The sequence below is a fragment of the Schistocerca nitens genome, chromosome 5, assembly GCF_023898315.1.
Source record: "Schistocerca nitens isolate TAMUIC-IGC-003100 chromosome 5, iqSchNite1.1, whole genome shotgun sequence".
In the NCBI taxonomy this organism is placed as follows: domain Eukaryota; kingdom Metazoa; phylum Arthropoda; class Insecta; order Orthoptera; family Acrididae; genus Schistocerca; species Schistocerca nitens.
Window position 1 is genome coordinate 860,995,653 of NC_064618.1, and position 11,862 is coordinate 861,007,514.

Sequence of the window (11,862 nt, forward strand, 5' to 3'; positions counted from 1 at the left end):
GCCCCAAGAGATCTCAGCACAATCTGGGCAGAAAAAACTTCATTTGGAATTTACACAGAGCAACCAGGACACTGTGATCAGTTATCATAACTTTCTTAAACCGGTGATCACTGGTGATGAGTCCTGGGTTTGTGGGTATGACCCAGAAAAAAGTTCCAGTCATCATAATGGAAGCATATATCATGGCGTGATCCCTCAAAAGCACACTCCAGAAGGTAAGGTACTGATCCAAATAAGGAATAATACTAATGGATTCTGCATTGCCTTCATGGAGACTTGAGATGCAAATGACCAGACCTGTGGGCAGTGGTCACCATGATATTGCACCCACTCATTGTTCTCAATTAATTTAGAGTTTTTTGGCCAAACACAACACAGATGTGGTTTTTCAGCCTCTCTGTTCCCCTGACCTAGCACCAAGTGACCTCTGGCTTTTCTCTAAACTGAAAATGTCCCTGACAGGAACCAGATTTCAGAGCAATGAAGACATTGTACAGAATTTGATAGAGCAGCTGTGAGCCATACTGAAAGAAGTTTTCCAGTTATGCCTCCAGCAGGGGCAGCAGCAATAGGAGAGATGTGTAGAGGCTGAAGGGGACAATTATGAAGCTGACTAGTGTCAAACAGATGCATCTAAATAAACGCTGATTTTATAACTAAAAGTTGGATACTTAGTGGACAGCCCTCATATAGTTATTGATGTAGAATGGTGAATTAATAGCACCTGCATTCCATTTCTAATACTTTTATATTGATTTATGTGAATAAATTATATATCTTATGATCTTGTTGACATCAACTGGTCCTTCTACATTGTGTCAGCTAAATGGCTTACTGGACAGTAAGACCCCCTACCTGAGGTTCTGGGTGACTTTTCCAAGCTGTGCAGCTTTTTCTAAACCTCTCCAGTCCTTTTTATTCACCCCTCTTAATTACCATTGAACTCTTCTGCTGGAAGAAGCAGCCACTGGCTTTGAAAGCTTGCATAAGTTTACCCTTTTTGTGTGTGTGTTCTCCTGCCGCCTCTTGGTGAGTACTTGTTTTTTATCTATCCAATTACATTACATTATCAAAAATTGATTTATATTGCAAATTTGGCATAATGTGATTCAAGTCACATATTTCTGATCCACAGTAACATCTACTGTAACATGATTTTAAAGTACTATATGTTCAGGCATTATTTAGATAACTTTAATTAGTATATTTAAGAAGGAGAATAATAGTTCACATTAAAATTTTTGTGGAAAATTATATTTGGTGTACATGATTCCTGACATCCACATGATAGCTGGACATGTTTACTTTGTAATGCAGTGCACAGTAAGAACCAGCCTGACTTTTGATGCTGAATAAAATTAATACATATCCATAAGGTACATATCATCTTATGCATCTCCACAGTTATTCTGGACATCATTTATATAACAGTGTTTTCCATCCATTCTAATGTTACTACTCTGTACTACAGATATGATCTGATGATGTTATTAAAATGAAACACATAATCAGGAGCAATTATAAAAAAAAATATAATGACCAAGACAAGAGTATATTACTTGGTCATCTATTAAAAATTCATGACCAGTGCCAAACGTTGTTACTTAATCTTTAAATATATGCTTCCCACTCTTGTTCTTTTATGTACTGACTATGCACTTTTGGTTCACTGCCATAATTCTTGTGTAATTTTTTTCTTTCTTCACACATTTTATAATGCCCATTTCTTGTTTTATAAAACTATTTATATAATTTTCTTTTATCTTCTCATGTTTAGATCCGATGATAAGTGCAAAGCCAAAACCAATTATGAATTGTAATAAACTAATATGTGACCAAGACATTGAGTTTAAGGGAATCAGGTCGCTTAGCTGCCGTAATAACCTGAACACCACTTGTATGAAACTCGTATTTATTCTAACTGCACAGTTACACATATACACACTTAAACAAGCCTGGGGAGTGTCACCGGTCGAAACATAAACACACACTGCACGAAGGTGTGCGCCAAGACCCACGTCCAAAGAGAGTGTCAGTGCGCAGAGATACCACTCTGCTCTATTCCGGTGGTTGGGTGGTCGATGACCGCCACAGAGGCCTCCTCCCACCCCCCCCCCCCCCCCCCCCCCCCTACCAGTGCGGAGCACAGTGTGAGAGGAAGTGATGTAGGTTGTCATGGTGATCGGTCCGTTGTGATGAAGTCACGGTGCCACGCCGGTGGGCATAGTGGGCGGCCAAAACGGGAAACTGGGATCGAGCAGCCCAGCGATGCGGGGGCGTGGTGTGCTGTGAGTGGCACGTGAATGCAGAGGTGGCCGTCCTCGTCAATCGAAGCAGTGATTACCGCCTCCTCCGCATCTGTCAGTACTGCAAACGTGCATAGGAGTGTAACCTGGGTGGCTGAATCGTCCAATGTGTGGGGGGGGAACGTGCAGGACGAACAGCGTCCCATCTCATAGCTGGAGAGACCGGTCCTCGACCGGAAAAGGTGACATGTTGACGTCGAAAACGGTGATGCTGGCGTCGTTGGTCTGCGTCAGCCGGTCGACGGAAACACTAAGGTGATGGGAGGGAGGGGTGAAACCTTCACACGCGACCTTTCCTGCAGCCTCTGAGCTGTGGGGAGAACACGAACCACTGGTGTCACATGCATCATCACACGCATTGTCACACGCGTCATGGGTACCGAAGGGGGGGTTCGGCGCATTTGAAGTATTAGTGATGGAAGGTGGCATGAGAGTGTGGTCAGGGTGGAAGTTGTATTCTGAAGTTGCCACATCATTGAGGAGCCAAGCTGGTTTAAGGCATGAGATGGACACTGTTTGTATTCTACCATTGCACAGAATGTCGAGGTCTGCGGCGAGCGGCTTATCACTTTGTGTGGGCTTGAGTAGGGTGGGTGTAGTGCAGGTCATACCGTATCATCGCGCAGCATCACGTAGTCGCAAACATGTAGGTCTTTGTGCACGAAGACATGAGGGACCGTGTGTGCTCATGTGGGTAGGGGGCATACTTTCGTGGCGAAGTGTCGGACGCGTTCTATAAGCGTCGGAACTTCTGACTGGGGGGGGAGGATCAGAATCCTCGATGAACTGTGCTGGGAGGACGAGGGGTTCCCCGTACAACAATTCCACTAGGGAGGCTAGCAAATCGTCTTTGTAAGCTGAACGGACACCTAGTAGTAGCCAGGGGAGAGCTTCGGACCAAGATCTGTTGTGGCACATCAGCACTGCTTTTAATGTGCGGTGCCAGTGCTCGACCAACCCATTGTTTTGCGGGTGGTAGGTGGTTGTATGTAATTTGTTTTCACTGCATAGATCGCATAATTTGCCAAAGAGCAGAGCTTCAAATTGTCGTCCTCGGTCCGTCGAGCCCGAAGATGGGCAACCGAACCGCACAATCCAGGAGGCGATGGAGGCCTGTGTGACAGAGTTGGTGGTAATGTCTGTTAAAGGAATCGCCTCCACCCACTGACTAACCAGGTCGATGATAGATAAAATGTATCGGAAACCCTCAGAAGGAGGGAGCGGTCCGACCAGGTCAAGATGGACGTGATGGAACCTGCCTTTCGGTACCTCAAACGAGCCCAATGGTGGGTATGCGTGATGGCCGACCTTAGCACGTTGGCAAGATATGCATGCCCGTGTCCAGTTTTTGCAGTCTGCTCTAACCCCAGTCCATACGAATTGCTCTGTTATGAGGTGTGTGGTAGCCCGAATACTGGAATGTGCTAAGTCGTGGATAGTGGCAAATAACTTACAGCACAAGGCGGCTGGTACTAGGGGGCGGGCAGTACCTGTGGTGATGTCACAGAGGAGTGGTAAGGCTGAACCCGGAATTCGGCGGGGCTCAATTGAGAGCAAGGTGGACTCGCTATTCAGTAACTGTTGAATGTTGTCATCTGCGTGTTGCTGGGCAGCTAGGTCGTTGAAGTCCCAAGAAAACGAGATCGTACCAACCCATGACATGTAGTCAACAAGGATGTTGTCCGCACCCTTGATATAATGGACGTCTGTTGTGAATTGACATATTAAGTCCATGTGTCTGAAACGGCAGGGGGGAGAGGTTGGTTGTGGGATTATGCACAGCATCCACCAACGGTTTGTGGTCTTTATTTATGGTCACTGACGTACCCTCAATGTCCTCTCGGAAATGCCAAACTGCCTCGTAAATAGTAAAGAGTTCTTGGTCAAAAGCAGACCACTTATGCTGGGAGGCTGACAACTTCTGCAAGAAGAAACGTAGTGGTTGTGCGGAGCCTGCCACCTGCTGCAGGAGCACAGTGCCGATAGAAGTGTCGCATGTGTCAGATGTCTACATCTACATCTACATCTACATCTACATGACTACCCTGCAATTCACATTTAAGTGCTTGGCAGAGGGTTCGTCAAACCACAATCATACTATTTCTCTACCATTCCACTCCCGAACAGCGCGCGGGAAAAATGAACTCTAAACCTTTCTGTTCGAGCTCTGATTTCTCTTATTTTATTTTGATGATCATTCCTACCTATGTAGGTTGGGCTCAACAAAATATTTTCGCATTCGGAAGAGAAAGTTGGTGACTGAAATTTTGTAAATAGATCTCGCCGCGACGAAAAACGTCTTTGCTGTACTGACTTCCATCCCAATTCGTGTATCATATCTACCACACTCTCTCCCCTACTATGTGATAATACAAAACGAGCTGCCCTTTTTTGCACCCTTTCGATGTCCTCTGTCAATCCCACTTGGTAAGGATCCCACACCGCGCAGCAATATTCTAACAGAGGACAAACAAGTGTAGTGTAAGCTGTCTCTTTAGTGGACTTGTTGCATCTTCTATGTGTCCTGCCAATGAAACGCAACCTTTGGCTCGCCTTCCCCACAATATTATCTATGTGGTCTTTCCAACTGAAGTTGTTCGTAATTTTAACACCCAGGTACTTAGTTGAATTGACAGCCTTGAGAATTGTACTATTTATTGAGTAATCGAATTCCAATGGATTTCTTTTGGAACTCATGTGGATCACCTCACACTTTTCGTTATTTAGCGTCAACTGCCACCTGCCACACCATACAGCAATCTTTTCTAAATCGCTTTGCAACTAATACTGGTCTTCGGATGACCTTACTAGACGGTAAATTACAGCATCATCTGTGAACAACCTAAGAGAACTGCTCAGATTGTCACCCAGGTCATTTATATAGATCAGGAACAGCAGAGGTCCCAGGATGCTTCCCTGGGGAACACCTGATATCACTTCAGTTTCACTCGATGATTTGCCGTCTATTACTATGAACTGCGACCTTCCTGACAGGAAATCACGAATCCAGTCGCACAACTGAGACGATACCCCATAGGCCCGCAGCTTGATTAGAAGTCGCTTGTGAGGAACGGTGTCAAAAGCTTTCCAGAAATCTGGAAATATGGAATCAACTTGAGATCCCCCGTCGATAGCGGCCATTACTTCGTGCGAATAAAGAGCTAGCTGCGTTGCACAAGAACGATGTTTTCTGAAACCATGCTGATTACGTATCAATAGATCGTTCCCTTCGAGGTGATTCATAATGTTTAAATACAATATATGCTCCAAAACCCTGTGATTGATTGATTGATTGATATTGAGGCGTCAGATTCCGGGTACGTGAGCGTGACAGCATTCACTAGTGCCGTTTTTAGTGCGTCGAATGTGCGTCGCATGTCGTCGCCCAACAGGACCTTGCGGAGCCCTGAAGTATTCTTTCTGATGAGTGCGTCAGTCAACGGAGCCTGTAGGGATGCGGCGTGTGAGATGTGCCCCCGGAAAAAATTTATCATCCCTAAAAAATGACGTAGGCCATGGTAAGTCTCGGGCAGGGGGAGGTCGCGTATAAAGACGACTCTGTCTGACGTGGGGAAGGTCCCTTCTGCGGAAACAGTATAGCCCAAAAATGTCACACTAGCGGACAACAACTGAGATTTATCGTCGTTGATTTGGAATCCATTCTTGACGAGAATACTAAGAACTGTTGATCGGTGCTGTTCGTGTTCCTCGAGGGTAGTTGATGAAATGAGGATGTCGTCCAAATACGTGTAACAGTATGGGAGTGAGAAAAGGATGGAGTCGATAAACCGTTGCCAAGTCTGTGCAGCATTTTTGAGGCCGTACAGCATGTAACAGTATTTGTACAGTTCGAAAGGGGTGATAATTGCTGTTTTATGGATGTCGTACTGGTACATGGGGATCTGATGGTATGCTTTTCAGCAATCAAGTACACTGAAAACGCGTGCACCATGGAGTTGTTGGGCGAAATCTTGTATGTTTGGTATAGGGTAGATGTCTAAAATCATTCTGGCGTTCAACTGTCGGTAGCCGCCACACAAACGAAATGAACCGTCCTTCTTGGGCACTAGATGGATAGGTGAGGACAAATTGCTGTTGGATGGATGGACAATACCTGAATCTAACAGCTCCTGTACAGCTGTTTTTGCATGCTGTAATTCGGTGGCATTAAGGCGTCGAGCCTTGTTGCGTACTGGGGGGCCTTCCATGGTGTTCAAGCGGTGACAGGTACCATTAGTAATCGCGCCTATCACCTGCGGGACACCCTGGGGAACCACACTGGGGCGAGGTGGGGTAACACGCACTACATTAGAGGTAGGAATGTCACTGACCTGCTGGAAAATGCATCGTTGCGGAGGTATCTGCGCCTCGGTGGAGTTCTCTTGGGTGTATCCCCGCAGTGCGGAAGCGTCCCCTGCTGTCTCCCGTGTGCGTGACTGTTCGGCTGACGTGGCAGTGATCAGCTGTTGCTGGCGTGCGTTTTCAGCGTGAAGGTCGGTGATCTCGAGGCTCTGGGTTGTCAGGTGTGACCGGGCGGTGGAGAGCTCTGTCATGAGATGGGCACGTTCTGCACAGTGTGTGGCAGGGGGCAGGGGAAGGTGGCGAAAATCCCTGGTATCCTGTTGCCGGAAGCGTGATGCAGGAGGGCTGCTGCCTCGAGATCTGGCGAGAGATGGAAGTTTTGCAGGAAATCCATACCGATAATGGGGCAGTCAACATCCGTGATGCAAAATGTCCAGGTGCAGTGTAAATCAGGTGAGAGATTTAGTTGGAGTTCCGCTGAACCGTGGATGCGAATTGCGGAATTGTTGGCTGCTCGCAGTGGCATGGCGGGCATCAGTGTCGAAGATGGGGCGCTCGACTTAGGAATGGCGCAAGCATCGGCGCCCCTGTCTACGAGGAAATAGAGTGTGCTCATCCTGTCGTGGATGTACAGTCTGTCGGCATGGTGGGCAGTGGGGGTGGTCAGTCGATAATGTTTTTGGCGCACTAAAGTGTCGGTGCAAGCCGTGGCACCTATTCTGACTCGCAATTCCCGTTTGGGCAGTTGCAGGGTGCGCCACAAGAATGCGCAGCATCGCCGAATGTGATATGATACCAGCATAGTGGGTATGCTGGGTATTGTGCCTGAGCCAGCGAGGCGGCAACATGACGTGGCGTGTTCTTTTGCACCCGTGTGGAGGTGGGCAGGGCAACCAGTCGAGGAACCGAAATATGTACGGCCATCTGGCCACCAGGGAGCTCCATCAGCTGTTGCTTGAGCCGCGCGCCTGGCCTCTGCCGACCGGCCGGTGAAAAGTAGTAGACATGACGGCAGTGTCGCCAACATTTGGAGTGTCGGAAAAACAGGAGGCGCGACCTGTCGATGTTTGATGATGGAATATGCCTGCTCCGCCAGTCGTAGTTTTTTCTCCAGAGCAGTGTTTTGGTAAGCCAACAGGTGTAGTTGGAGGTCTGGTGGTAATTTCACAAGCCACAATGCCCAGAGTGTGAGGTCAGGGAGTTGCTCCTTGCCCACCTGGGCCCTTAAGTGGCGCCAAAGTTGTGAAGGCGTACGGCCCCCTATTGGCACGTCGTGAATTATGTAGTGGATGGCTTCTGCTGGAGGGTGCGATAAGCACTCGATGATGTGAGCTCTTGTGATGGCATATTTGTGCTGGCTTGGTGGCGAGAGCAATAGGTCACTGACAAGGTCCGGTTAGTCGTGGAGGTGGGTAATTAAACAAATGAAACATGCGTCATCTCCCCACACTCTGTGAATGTCCAGAATATTGTCCACTAACACAAACCATGATATAGCGTTGTCCTTCTGTAGTTGCAGCAGCTTCGGAAACCGCCCTACAGGTGACTGCTGTGGCGTTGTGGGAAGTTGGCGATGGTGGCCGGTGTGGGGGGGGGGGGGGGGGGGGGGGGCAGTGGAGGCCCGGAAACTGGTGTAGGGTTGAGTGTGTGTACTGTAGCGCAATTAGGCCTCTGACCACACAACACACACAGCACCGGAGCAAACGTGGTAGGCGCGGGCATCGCAGCTGCTGCAAATGCGGTTGCATACTGTTGGTATGTTGGGAACGTAGCGGTATGTGCTTCGAGCGAAAGTACCTGGTCATGTGTTGGGCTGGTATGTAATATATTCATACGGGATGTTGCTGAGCACTGTGGTGAGGGAAGTTCTTGTTTCACCTGTGGTACGAAGTCCGGAAACTGCCATGCGTTTGGATGCACTGCAACATGTGTGTGCCACGGTACATGGACTGTACTAGTGGGGTTATGTTGTGCACATGGGTTTAACACTGTAGTTGGAGCCGTCGATGGCTGAATAACCGGCAATTTGTCCATGAATGAAATTGTAGGCAAACTCATGGCAATCTCTGGGTCACAAACAATGTGGTGGTTCATCAGTGCGTAACGGTGGCAGGAGGAAAGATGAGAAATGCGCGTACTGTGGTCGTATCGAAAAAGTCCAGGGTCACCACTATGGGAATCAGGTCACTTAGCTGCCGTAATAACCTGAACACCACTTGTATGAAACTTGTATTTATTCTAACTGCACAATTACACATATACACACATAAAAAAGCCTGGCGAGCATCTCCGGTCGAAACGTAAACACACACTGCACAAAGGCGCGTGCCAAGACCCGCATCTTAAGAGCGTGTCAGTGCGCAGAGATACCACTCTGCTCTATTCCAGTGGTCGATGATCGCCACAAGTTCTATAATTTAAACTTACTGAGGTCACTGGTCTCCTCCACAGATCCAAGAGATCTTATTTCAGCTATTAGTTTGTTAATAGCCTCTTTTTAACACTTTCTTAAACATATTGTGCGTAATGTTTTTGTATTCCTTGTTTCTACAGGCAATACCTGAAGATTATTTTAGGTTTATACACTAACAGAAAAAAAGTTGCACCACTAAGAACGAATTGTGCAATATAAACAACAGTTGGCAGTCGCATTTCTACATCTGAAAGATGATGTCTATTCAGATTTCACACTAGTCACAAAAGAGGGGGACTAGTAGCACCACTGTGAGGATGAAAATCAAGTTTGTTTTAAATACACACTGTAACAGTCATGAGCATTAATTATCTTTGAGGTTGAACATAGTGAGTTTGTATTAGTCAAGAACCCCTTTAACAGAACAACAATGCTGTTATCAATACCTCACTGAGTTTGAACGAGGTTATGTAACAGGACTACAAAAAGCTGGATGTTCCGTCTTCAATATTGCAGAAAGACCTGGCAGGAATGTTGCCACAACATATGATGGCTGGCAGCAGTGGCCATGAGACCATATGGTCACAAGAATGCTTTTCTCTTGAATGCGACATGGCACTACCAAGAGGGAAGACCATCATGTTTGGTGTATGGCTCTGACACATTGTACTGCATCTGAAGCAGCAATTTTAGCAGCAGTTGGCATCAGGGTGACACAACACAGTGTTACAAATCAGTTATGTCAAGAAAAGCTCCACAACAGACATCTGTAGCATACATTCCTCCAACCCCAAACCTACCATTTGCGACTTCAGTGGTGTCAAATGAGAACTCATTGAAGGGCAGGGTGGGGGCCCATTGTGTTTTCTGATGAAAGCTGGTTCTGCCTATATCCCAGTTATCTGCATTTTATAGTGGAATTCCCATTGCACTCTTAATGTTACCACCCTTGCTTTCAATTTTACTGAATGTTGTTTTGACCTTTCTAAATGCTGAGTCAGTCCTTCTGCCAATAATTTCTTCTTGATTTCTCCTTGTTTTTCATACAGCCATTTCACCTTAGATTCCCTGCATTTCCTATTTATTTCATTCCTAAATGACTTGTATTTCTGTATTGCTGAATTTCCGTGAACATTTTTGTACTACCTCCTTTCATCAATTAACTAAAGCATTTCTTCTCTTATTCATGATTTCTTTGCAGTTACCTTTCTGTACCTATGTTTTCTTTCCGTCCTCTGTGATTGCCCTTTTTAGACATGTCCATTTCTTTTCAACATAACTGCCAGTTAAGCTATTCCTTATCACAGTTTCTACGGACACAGAGAACTTCAAATGAACCTCTTCATTCCTTAGTACTTCTGTATCAAACTTTTTTGCAAACTGATACTTTCTGACTAGTCTCTTAAACTTCAGCCTACTCTCCATCACTCCTAAATTGTGATCTGAGTCTATATTGGCTTCTGTGTATACCTTACAATGCGGTATCTGATTTTGGTATCTCTGCCTAACTGTAATGTGATCTAACTGAAACCTTCCCGTATCTTCTGGCCTTTTCCAAGTATACATCTTCTTCTATCACATTATCAGACAAGTCTTCCTGCTCATAGAGGCCTCCAATACATTTTTTCCGTTTATCGGATCGACTGCTTCATCTTTTGGTGTTCACTATGCCTTCATTCCCCATAGAGTGTGTCACTGGGGCAGCAGCCCATGAGGTGTGCCAATATAGTCTTTATGGGTTGGCATAATGCACACAGAATGCCCTGTGAGCCCATCCAGATATGGCACACAGCCATTCTTCTCCCACTCCATAGTAAACTTGATAGGTTTGTAAATGGAGTTATAGTGCTCCAAAAACTCTCAATTTATTCTCACTGTGGGGCCACATTATGAAGACATCATCTGTGTGTCTCCACAACACTGTCAGTTTTAAAACTGCGAAGTTAGGTGTTTTTCTTCAAAATTCTCCATAGATAAATCAGTGAGTGACAGTGACAACATCAGACTGTTCAAGTAACTGGTTATCAAATAAACCTTAATTGGAGGTTGGCACATGCTTAAATAATACTGTTATGTGTTACTCAAACCTGCTATCAATAAGAGAAGGAGAATCAAGAATAGGCACTTAAGTAAACAAGGAGTAAGGTAAAAGGTAACTAATAAATCAGACTTGTTAGTTCCAAAGTTTTTAAGAATCACAACATATTTTTTGTCTGTATTAGCTGGGAATCCTGTCAACCAAAATAGGCACAAACCAATATTGTTACAATTGTTACAATGCTTAACTCTGAACAGAATCTTATTAGACAAAAAGCTACATCTACGAGATAAATATTTCTCATCAGTGGAAAAAAAAAAATAGTTGTAATTCTTGCTTATGTGTCTTTATGAGGCCATAGAGACAGTAATTTTCCATTGGTATAATATGACCTATCTGATCAATGTCTTCACTGTCAGATCTGTGGCTGTAACACCTATGACATGGATTGACATATTCATTTTTTAAATATTCTTTGCCTACAGAAGTTACAAAAAAGCTAGTCAAATGGCCTTCACCAATGTACCTCTTGAGTCTGACTCTAGTGCTTTCTTATAAACCTACTTTCAAATAATATGACAAAAGATATGCTTAGTATGATTTTAAGAGATCTGACTAACTGAAATATTTGAAAGACAAATATTATATGGCTAAAATATGTTGGATTAACATAATTTTGTTAACTGTTATCATTTTAAATATTTTATTTCAAGAATTCAACACTAGAAATTAGTTATACGTAGAATACTGAACAATAAAATTCTCACATCATTATTGTTTGTTGTTTAACAATGGCCTTAATA